The 12,070-nt window shown below is 40.3% G+C and overlaps 1 protein-coding gene across 4 annotated transcripts in view; it reads left to right on the forward strand.

Annotated features, from left to right (window-relative positions):
* Positions 1-12,070, forward strand: part of MACROD2 (mono-ADP ribosylhydrolase 2) — a 2,169,899-nt gene that overhangs the window by 1,314,967 nt on the left and 842,862 nt on the right. The gene's annotated exons all lie outside the window — the stretch shown is intronic.

The raw sequence follows: 12,070 nt of genomic DNA on the forward strand, positions 1-12,070 counted from the left end.
AATTAAGCATTTGCCAATATCTCTAACCAGGCTACTGGTTTTCCTGCTCACATTTGAAATAACTCAGAACTTATCACAGTTGTTTCAAGCTCAAGCTCAATAAATTATCTGTAGCATTATACACCTGTGACATTATCACTAAAATATGACATCATAGCCTTACCGTAAATAATCCAGAGATGTGTTCTAACTATTCACTGTGATAGTATTAATGTGATACATAAATATAAGCATCTGAAATGAATAATTCCACTTCATGCCTTCATATATTTTCCACATTATACTGTTTTGGTTTAAATACAGAGCAACACTCAAATTCAGTTCTAACCATCTTTTCGTGGGGTTGATTGTTGATTTCTTCCAGATTACGAATATTGACACAATGCAAGGATTTTGACAGATGACATCAATACCTTTCTATTGCTTTACATGAGAAAATATATTTACTCCATTTCCTACGAGTGAGTGGGATGCTGTTATGGCACTCAAAACGTATTAACATTTTTTTTCCATTAGAAAAAATGTCAGGAACTAATCTGGGACCAGGCACTGGTGATTTTATTGTTCTGGTCACATAATTTTGGGTGACAGCATTTCCAATTTTGACAAATTTGGCTTGACTAATAGTCAAATGATGCCCACATTACAAATGTGTAATTTTCTAAAGGATTATTCTATGAACGAATTTAAAGATACAGTATTATTCTTTGAGACTAATTAAGCAGTTTAAACAATTGGAAATACCATCTTTAGGCAATACTGTGCCGCTTTGTAAAATAACCAAGATGTTATGACATGAAGAGAGGGGTCCAAATCTAGTGAGCCATGGACTAGAATTCTGTCAGCTATCAATCTGGAGAACTATACAACCATATGCATTTCATGCTAATAAATCATTTTCCCTCATCTCAAAGCTATTATTGTAAGTTTAACCTCTTTGGAAATGTCTCATTAGTACAGTGGCATAAACCAGTAACATAGCAAATGGAGGGCATGCGCATAAATGTGAAGATGACTGTGTGTATGTGTATGTGAACTGCAAATCTACATCACTTCCTTGAGTTGCTTCTAAATTTTGGGGGCTGTATTACACCTTGATATTGATATGGTTGTAGAACAGCTTTTATGGTATCCGAGGAGAACAGCTGACAAAGTTTTAAAAGCTAATATTTGAGTCCAGGTTAATGGCTGCTAGGACCATCTTTCTTTATCAGTGGAATGAGAATAATCTTAATCCTTAACCAAATCACATTGTGAATGACAGATAGTTTACTAAGCTTACTTAACCAATTCACACTGTGAATGGCAAGCACAAGTGAGAATATGGAAAACTTGGAACCCTTGTACATAACAATGGGTATAAAAAATAGTGTAATCACTATGCAAAACAGTCCAGCAGCTCCTTAACCCAACAACCCCATTCCTAGATATGTACCCAACAATTAAAAATACATGTCCACACATCAACTAGTATGCCAATGTTTATAGCAGTATTGTGTGTAACAGTCACAAGGTAGAAACAACCCAATTGACCATCAACTGATGGATGGATAAATCTGTGCAATAGAATAACACTAAGCAATAAAATGTAATGAAGTAGCGATACATGCTACCATATGTATGGACTTTGAAAACGCTATGCTAAGTGAAATAAGCCACTCATAAAAGGTTATATGTTCTGATTCCATTGATATGATATATTTGGAATAGGAAACATCTGTAGATACTGAAGTAGATCAGTGGTTGCCAGAGGCTAGGAGTAGGATATGGGAGAAAAAGTGGATAGATGACCACTATTGGAATTTCATTTTGTGGTGATGAGAATGTTCTGAAATTAAAAAGTGATAATGATTGCATATTGGAATGAATATATTAAAAACACTGATTTGTGTACCATTAAATGTTACATTTATATATGGTATATGACTTCTAGCTCTATAAAAACCAAAATGATAAAATAATCTTAATGCCAGAAGATTGTTGTGGGAACCACATAAAACCATTAAGCTTTATTTTTTAAAGATTTTTATATTTATTCATTTGAAAGAGTGGCAGAAGAAGAGAAAATGAGAGAGAGAGAGAGAGAGAGAGAGAGAGAGAGAGAAAGGAGAACTCTTCCATTTGCTGGTTCACTCCCCAAATGCATGCAATAGCCAAGACTCGGCACTGTTGAAGCCAGGAGCCAAGAACTCCATCTGGTTCTCCCTTGTGAGTGGCAGGGACCCAAGTTCTTGGCCCATCCTCTGCTGCCTCCCGGTTGCATTAGCAGGAAGCTAGATCAGAAGCAGAGTAACAGGAAAGTAACTGCAACTGGAACTGGTACCCCAATGTGGGATGTAAGGAATCTCAAGCAGCAGTTTAACCCACTGTGCCACAGTACAGAACCCACTAGTAAGTTCTTTAGAACGTAAGTCATATTCAGGTATCCACTCTACTCTGAAGAAAACACAGGCTTGTACCTGTAACTAGGAAAAGAGAATCCACATGAAAGTCATTTTCATGTGTGGTCATGGGTAAATCATGCAAAAGGCTAATGTCATTTAGGATACTTGCTGTCAAGAGCTTATGGAAGAGTTATAAATTGCACAAAGAACAATTTAAAAAAATAAAAGATTTAGGGCAGATGTCAATAAATAGAACTTTCTGTTAGGATTTGCCATTGTCTACTTTACTTTATCTATTAATAATGGTAGTTCGGTAAATAACCTTCCAGGGTGCAAAATCCAGGACAATGGATTTCTCTGATCTACCTCCATTTCTCTGCAGTGCCCAGTATTTAGTGAGTACTCAGCTAATACCAAATGAGCTTTGACAGAGGTGTTTGGTTTTTTTTTTTTTCTCCAATATTCTGTTTGGAATTCTAAGCAAACTCTACAGGCTATGCAGAGATTTCACACATCACCCTCTGGGAACCTCACATGGTTCTCCTTTCTTGTTTAAATGCAGAGAGATACAAGCTCTCCCCAGGGCTCTACGCAGAGGCAGAACTTGAGGATCATTCATCCTGGTGCCCTTAGGACAGTGCAGAATGTCCTCCCTAAACTCTCTTGTCAGGTCTGCTGTCTGTAGCTTCCCTGCTGTGTTTGTGGCACTGTCCTCCCTGCCCTTTTTTCTGCTTCTCTAACTTTAGCTTCCTGCAGTACTGGATGCCTTGAAAATTCCCCCAGGACTCTGGCCCTGCTTAAGCTTCTGGAAGTCCACTCGGCTCACTTTCCCACCCGTGTGGCCATTCATTCTCAGTAGTCTATGTGGCCACCACTTTGGCTTATGTCCTCAGTGATAGCCCTTATTTGTCCTGACTTCCTCTTAGACAGAAGCAGTGTCTTTCCTTAGCATTGTCAGCCGCATTCCAATACTGCATGGCCTGGGTCTTCAATTATTAAATACAGGTACCTTCTCCAAAATCATAGATCTATATAAGACTCTTTAATTTTTTATTTTTAATTGATGCACAAATTTTTACACATTTGTGTACCATGCAATGTTTTGATGCATGTATACCTTGTATAGTGTTCAAATCAGAATAAATATATCTATATCCTCAAATATTTATCATTTCTTTATGATGTAAAAAATTCATTGTCCCTTCATCCTGTTTTTTTTTTAATTATACTATACATTATAGTTATCTCCAGTCACCTTACTGTGCAATAGAACACCAAAACTTTGGGTTTCCTATTGAGCTATAACTTAGTATCCAATAATTAACCTTTTTCCATCTCTCTCACCCACCTCTAAAACCCCTCTCTTTCTTTTAAAGTATTTATTTATTTATTGGAAAGGCAGAGAGAGAGAGAGAGAGAGAGAGAGAATGAATCTTCTATCTGCCGGTTCACTCCCTAAATGGCCACAATGGCCTAGGTTTGCCCAAGCCAAAACCAGGAGCCTAAACCTCTGCTGAGTCTGCCATGTGGGTGGCAAGTACTTGGGACATCATCTGCTGTCCTTTCTGGTGTATTGGCAAATAGCAGGATTGGAAACAGGGCAACGGAGACTTGAACCAGTACTCTGATCTGGGCGGTTGGCATTTCAGGCAGCAGCTTAACTGCACCAAAACACTGGTCCCTAACTCCTCTGTTAATCTCTATAACTGAATGTCCCGGTGCCTGATGGAACACTTCATTGCATGTCCCACAATCCCTTCTATCTCAGTGTGTCTAGCATAACCTGCTTGTACTAAGGTAGCCAATGCTTTGAGAATGTCACGCACATAAACCCTGTCACGCAGCCATCAATCCAGCAGCCAGACTAGATTTCTCTGCCTTGCTTTCTCCTTCCATCTGGTTATCTCTTGCAATCCATTTGTTCCCCTTAGTGTCTCTCATATCCTTCTGTCTTTGTTTTCTAGCTAAAGCAGCCTGAAACAAGTACTTGGGTACAAAGAATTTATGGGGGATTTATTTTCCCCCGGAGCACCATTAGGGGGAGTAAGAAAGTGATACAGGAAAGGAAGAAAACTACTGAAGGAAGCGTTAATAAGCAGATTGTTAGTAATGGAAACTGGGACACAGTCTTACCTTGGGGAAGCTATAAGAAGGCCTGTGGGGCCCACATCAGAACTGTCCCACATACAAGCAGGGACAATGAGGTATCTGTCTACCGACCCTGCACTTCCTTGATGGAAGGCTGCCTCTTGCTGGCTCTGTGTAGCTCACCTCCACTGAGCAGCCGGAGACTGTGCTCAGTTGAGATTCAGCAGACTGTCACCATGGAAGGGAGTTGTCGTCAGGCCACCTCTGTGAGGGCGGGGGGAGAAGGGAGTCCTCTTGGCTGTCCTGTCCTTTCCACCCAGCCCAGCTACAATCGCCTACTACTTCTCAGCTCAAGTATTGAAATAGTCTTCTTCAAGTCTCAAATATTGTTAAATTTAATTTTAATTTTTTACAATTCTACCAGAATGGTCTTTAACACACACACATACATACACACACACAGGACCACAGCATATACCCCTTCCTACAGTTGGAGACATTTAGGAGATTCCTATTGTTTTCAGGATACAGCCCAATTTCCTTAACCTGTGCTTCCTAAACTATATGCTGAGATACCCAGGGATCCATAGAAAACTCACAGAGGTGGGTCAGGATACTGCAGAATTTTGTAAAAAGCACAAGTCTTTGGCATGTGTTGGAAACTGTAGACTCTTTGTTTCAAGGTAGTTCACAGTTTCAAAATTAGATCATACAACATTCCTTTCTGTATTGCCATATTACTTCCAAGTTGAGTTTTTCACTGTTGCTATGATAAAAAAGCTAACACCAAGTGACAATCCAGGTGGAACTGGAAACATGGGGCTGAATTCTGTCTAGTTCCAAGGTTTGAGGAGTCATGCAGTGCCTACAAGAACAGCATAGAGCAAATAATCATGTATATGTAAAAGTGAAGCAGAAATAATAAGTACAGTTATATTTTTAGAGGATTACCCATGAGATACTCTGTTCTCTTTATATTTGAAAAAAATAGAAATAATGTTTTTTCATTTCAACTTGCATGTAAAACTTATTTTTTCAAATGGCTACTGAGTTATTAGTACATAAATAATAATATATTAAGCAGTTTAGACTCCACTGCCACCATAGTTTGAATGAGTTCATTTATTCAAAACAATACCAAGAGGCATATGGTACCTGTGTTTGGAGATGGGGCCTTTGGTGGGTACCTGGGATTAGATGAGCACAGAAAGATAATGTCCTATGATGGCACTGATGGCTTTGGAAGAAGAAGAGACTCACACTTGCTCTGTCTCACCATGCAACACCCCCCCCCCCCCCCCAGATAACAATGCAGCAAGAAGGCCACACCAGATGCCTAGGAGACACCAGCTCTATGTTCCTGGACTTCCCACCTTCCAGAACTGTACACTACATATAAACCTATATTCTTTATAAATTACCTGGCCTCAAGAATTTTTCTGTAACAGAAGATGAACAAAGACAGCTACTTAGGAAAACAAATCCTTAGGTTCTTCTTTGGGCCTACAAGCAGCATTAAAAGAAATGTCTGAAAGGCTAAGAGTTCCATGAGCTCAGAAATCTGGGGACCTCTGTCTCTGGCCCTCGGATAAGGTCACCTGCTGTCACTTTCATGTGCATTTTTTTTTCCTTCCTGGAAGGTAAAGAAAGGTCATGCTTTTCCGCCTTAGCCTGTGCTGTTCCCTCTGCCAATATTACCCTTCCTGTTCCCCCAACCCCTTCAAGAGCCTTTGGCCACCAGCTTCAGAAACACTTCTGTTAGAACCAGTCTCCTCTGACTGGGGATTTTTGCCTCAGCTAAAATTTAGAAGGTCATGTGTGCCTACAAACTCTTGATCCTCACTCCTGTGTAGTGCTGTTTCTTCTAGAGCTCCACTGGCAATTTATTTACTTGTCTGTCTGCCACAGAAGTCTATGGTTTCCATGAACTTCATGGGCACAATCAGTTCGTTCACTTTGATCTTGCTGTTTTGTTGTTGTTGTTGTTGTTGAGATACTGTTAATTTAACTTGCGGTTACTTAGTTAAACTGCCTAACATATTACAGATTCTCCAAAAACAGTGAATGAGAAAATCAAAATATGGAGATGAATGCAAGAATGAATACAAAATAGGGCCGGCGCCGCGGCTCACTAGGCTAATCCTCCACCTGCGGCACAGGAACCCCAGGTTCTAGTCCCGGTTGGGGCACCGGATTCTGTCCCGGTTGCTCCTCTTCCAGTCCAGCTCTCTGCTGTGGCCCGGGAAGGCAGTGGAGCATGGCCCAAGTGCTTGGGCCCCGCACCTGCATGGGAGACCAGGAGAAGCACCTGGCTCCTGGCTTCGGATCAGTGTGGTGCGCCGGCCACAGCGCACCAGCCGTAGTGGCCATTGTGGGGTGAACCAATGGCAAAGGAAGACCTTTCTCTCTGTCTCTCTCTCTCACTGTCCACTCTGCCTGTCAAAAAAAAAAAAAAAAAAAAAAGAATGAATACAAAATAAGCTTCTTCCTGGTTATATTTTAAGTTTTTCATACCTCAGTAACTTTGCCCCAATAAGCCACAGAAACTTTTTTAAAAATTTATTTAATTATTTGAAAGGCAGAGTTACAGAGGGGCAGAGAGAGACAGTTCATTCTTCCATCTTCTGGTTGACTCTCCAGATGACCACATCAGCTGGAGCTCCACTGATCCAAAGCCAGGCGCTAGGAGCTTCTTCCAGGTCTTCCACGTGGGTGCAGGGGCCCAAGGACTTGAGCCATCTTTCACTGCTTTCCCATGTCATAGCAGAGAGCTGGATTGGAAGTGGAACAGCCGGGACTTGAACCAACTCACATAAGGAATGCCAGCTCTGCAGGCAGTGGCTTTACCTGCTGTGCCACAGCACCAGCCCCAACCACAGGAACTTTTCGTATGCTATCTCTGTGTAGATGAAATGTCCCTCCCTCATCACCTAAGTTAGTTCCTAAGTTAGTTAGGTAACTTGTCCTTTGGATCTGAGCTCTATCTTTTCCTCTTAAGGAAGTATTTTTACATTTACATGATTATTTACGTGTCTTCTTCATCCCTAGTTTACGAGCTCTATAAGGATAAAGACAAGGTCTTTCTTGCTGACCATTCCATCCGTAATTGAGCATATTGCCCAACATGCAACAAATAATTCAGTAAATACTTGCAGAATGGATATGGGATGACTCAATGAATGTTCAGTCAATGAAAGCTTTGTGTGTTGGTATCAAGACCTGATGAACATTCTGAAGTGACAAGAAACAGTCTCCTAGAGAGGGTGGAAGGTTGCCTAATTGTGAGAGCAGAAGGCATTTAGGCAAGGGAGGGCAGGGGCTAGAATTTTAATTTTGAGTTGCAAACCATTTTAGGTTCCTTCAAAAAGGGATAGAGGTCAGATAATCAAAATGGGGCTGAATGCAGCAGTCAAGATCTGCTTTTGCTTTTTCAGCCATTTGCAGTGTTTCATTTGAAAATGGGTTCCCTTCCATTAAAAAGTTGCCATGCTTTCCTCTCCTGGAAAGTGACGAAGTTAGAAGAATCATAACGCCATGTCCTTGTTCACACCTCAGTTAGAAAACCTCAGCCTTCAACACTCGCCTGGGTAGACTCTCACTGAACAAACAGTGCATTGCTTTACAGCATGCTGCTCACGGCATTGCAACATGTTTGGCATTGCCCAGCATTTTAGGATGACAAGTCAGGAAAACAACAGCAGCCACATTCCCATGAAGCAAATTGTGTCCCCTCTAACCCTCACTGGCAGACTTTAAAGGAAAATGAAGGCCGGCGCCGCGGCTCACTAGGCTAATCCTCCGCCTAGCGGCGCCGGCACACCGGGTTCTAGTCCCGGTCGGGGCGCCGGATTCTGTCCCGGTTGCCCCTCTTCCAGGCCAGCCCTCTGCTGTGGCCAGGGAGTGCAGTGGAGGATGGCCCAGGTGCTTGGGCCCTGCACCCCATGGGAGACCAGGAAAAGCACTTGGCTCCTGGCTCCTGCCATCGGATCAGCGCGGTGCGCCGGTCGCAGCGCGCTGGCCGCGGCAGCCATTGGAGGGTGAACCAACGGCAAAGGAAGACCTTTCTCTCTGTCTCTCTCTCTCACTGTCCACTCTGCCTGTCAAAAAAAAAAAAAAAAAAAAAAAAAAAGGAAAATGAAAAGCGGTTGCACCAACTTCAGAGATTTGCCATTCATTGCAAAGGTTTGGGAAAGTCGTATTTGTCCACCATAATCTCCTTGTTCTCGGTGATGCTTTATTAACACTCCTTTCTTCTCCTTGCCTTCCTCCCATCTTCTTTTTCTTTTTAGTATTTTTCCTGAGTGACTGGTTTAAAAGGGAAAAAAAAGTCAGTTCTAACCTCTTATTTCTTTTTCAATTTTAGGAAACTGATCTTTAGGTATCAAAATACTGTTCTAAATTTTACGTTGAGAAAGTTCCATATAACAACCTCCCAAAATACAACTACCTACTACACAACTAATTAGTTTTCTGAATTACTACTGTTCAGAGTAGTCTGACTTCCTCAGCTCAAAGCTGAGGAAATTATATTAGGAAGATAGTAGAAAGGAAAAATAATTAGCTAGTGTTTTTTAAGGAGGGTACATAAATGATGTCTGTAGCCCTAACTCACTTTTCAATTCAGTGTGTTTTTATCAAGATTCAATCATTTGAGGTGTTTCATATGATACAGATTTTAAGTACCATGTGAATAAAGGGCTAATGTAAAGATTGTTTTGTTTGATATGTTTCTGTGAATTAATTTTCAACATATATATTAAGCTTATGATTTTTGTATCTATGGGCATTTAAAATGTGAAATTGCATGCATATGACTTATTAAAATGATGTCTCAAAGCTATTACAAACCAGAGCACTTGAGCTCATGTAGAAGGAGCATTTAGTTCAATTCTATTGATCAATCGGGATAGCTTAGGCTATAGTGATCTAACATGTGTCCTCAACATTTCAGTAGCTTACAACCACAAAGATTTAGTTTCTACCCATGTCCATTTAAGCATCTGTGGGTCTATACCCATCGCTTTCACTCTGGGACTTGCTGACAGCTGCCTTTATCTGGCACTATCATCCATCATAGAAGTGAAAGAGAAGTTGATTCCTAAAGCTTCTACCTATCACTTACCTTTACCTTTCTCTTTTTTTAAAGATTTATTTATTTATTTGGAAGGCAGTGTTATAGAGAGGCAGAGGCAGAAAGAGAGAGAGAGAGAGAGAGGTCTTCTATCTGCTGGTTCACTTCCCAGACGGCTGCAACAGCCGGAGCTGAGCTGATCCGAAGCCAGGAGCCAGGAGCTTCTTCCAGGTCTCCCATGTTGGATGCAGGGGCCCAAAGTCTTGGGCCATCCTCTACTGCTTTCCCAGGCCATAGCAGAGAGCTGGATTGGAAGTGGAGCAGCCGGGTCTCAAACCAGCACCCATATGGGATTCCAGCACTTCAGGCCAGGGTGTTAACCCGCTGCACCATAGCCCCGGCCCCAGACTCCCATTTTTAAAATGCAGAATGTTGCAGTCTTTATTCTTGTTGGTTGTAAAGAATGACTAACTTATATCCACATATTATTCACCATGCTTAGAATATGAGTATGAAAAATTTTCAGCTACCCAGGCAAAGATTACAATTTAGCAAGGATTTAAAAATATTTTATCAAAGGCTGATCTCATTTATTTTAGGTTATTTTTATGTAATTTTATTCTCAAAAGTAATCTTATCTTCAAGTTTTATAGATCTCATTCTGTCTCCAACCATGTATCCCCACAGATGTATTTTCCTTGGTATGACCTGTGGGATATTAACAGTATTTTCTCTTCAGCCACATTGCAATTTGGTTAGATCCAACTTGGAGGATCACATCTTAAAATGTCTCTTCATGATGCTGCAGGAAACAAAGTCACTAATTAAGCTTTCAGTGCATCATTTTTACCTTTTATGAAGCAATTTCTCCATGTTTGTGAAACATATGAGTGGAATTTCATCAGAATAAGAAATAATTGAACAAGATTAAGTTTTTCCTGAAATTCAAAAAAATTGTAAAGAAATTCATAACTATCTCCAGGACTTTTCATTATACAGAAGAATCAACCCGTATTCTCTTGAATATTAAATAATTTTTGGTAGTTTTTCAAAGGCAAAGTAATCTCTTGAACCTTGCATTGCTTTTTTTTTTTTAATCATTTCTGTCCTAGTAGCATAGTGGGAAAGAGAAGAGCTATCCGGCTAACTTGATTTGAGTTCAGCTCTCTATTTTCTAGCTCTATCACTTTAGGAAATTATTTAATACTCTGTGCCTCAGTTTTCTAATCTGTAGACTAATGATATTAATAGCTCCTACCTCAGCACAAGTTTATGTGTTAAGTGACTTTTTTTTTAGATTTATTTATTTATTTGAAAGTCAGAGTTACAAAGAGAGAGGAGAGGCAGAGGGAGAGAGAACGAGAGAGAGAAAGAGAGAGAGAGAGAGATCTTCCATCTGATGGTTCACTCCCCAATTGGCCTCAATGGCTGGAGCTGTGCCATTACAGAGCCAGGAGCCAGGAGCTTCTTCTGGGTCTCCCATGCAGGTGCAGGGGCCCAAGGGCTTGAGCCATCTTATACTGTTTTCCCAGGCCATAACAGAGAGCTGGATTGGAAGTGGAGCAGCCGGGACTCGAACGGGAGCCCATATGGGATGCTGGCACTGCAGGCAGCTTTACCCACTGCCCTACAACACCAGCCCCCATGTTAAGTGACTTAATGCATGTCAAATACTTATAAAAGTGCCTGAGTCTATACATTAATTAGTTCCTTTATTCATCTAACAAACAAGGTGCTTATAATTATTACATTAGTTTGGTGAAGTTGATATAATTATTTTTTGTTTCTTAATAGATTAAAAAAAACTGAGGGTCAGAACAGTTAAATAACTTGCTGTGTCACATGCCTAGAATATTGTAGAGCTAGAAAGAACTCAGATTACAAAATTCAAGCCTGTAGATTTACCTGCCTTTAGTCAAACACGAATTCCTTGAATTGTGGACCATTTAGGACCAAAGAACAACATTCCTTTGCAACTGAAAAACTGGTAATTGAATGAAAACAACATGGTAGTATCTTATCTGGAGATCTTGAGAATACATCTTTCTGGACATTCAAGTTTTCCAGAGAACTTTTCATATTTCCCCAAACTTTACAAATATTATTATAGGATATTTAATATGTATAGAATCCTTGGCAAAATATATTATATATTTCTTCAAACAGATTACATTGAACACGATTTAACAATACATTACTAATTTGGCCACTTAAAAACCATTGTGAGAGATTCCTGAAATAAAGGAAAATACTACAGACCAGGACTGCTATGCATTTTTAAGTTTCTGTGCTTGACTTGCAGAGTTTCATATGTTTCCTGTCACAGTGGCTTCTACTTCTTCTTATTGTCACTTTGCCTATTTGGACTGTCAATCTTTCAGAAGGCCACCAGAAAAACCTATTGATCAAGCAAAGGTGTAATCTATAGCCTAATCTTTAAACCTATTATAGAATGGATATCATCACTTTGACAGTATTGGTAGTATTTCAAAATTAAGGTAGGTGATATTTTTAGTATAGGGTATCG

Source organism: Oryctolagus cuniculus, chromosome 11, assembly GCF_051225735.1.
Source record: "Oryctolagus cuniculus isolate XC-2025 breed Fujian yellow rabbit chromosome 11, ASM5122573v1, whole genome shotgun sequence".
In the NCBI taxonomy this organism is placed as follows: domain Eukaryota; kingdom Metazoa; phylum Chordata; class Mammalia; order Lagomorpha; family Leporidae; genus Oryctolagus; species Oryctolagus cuniculus.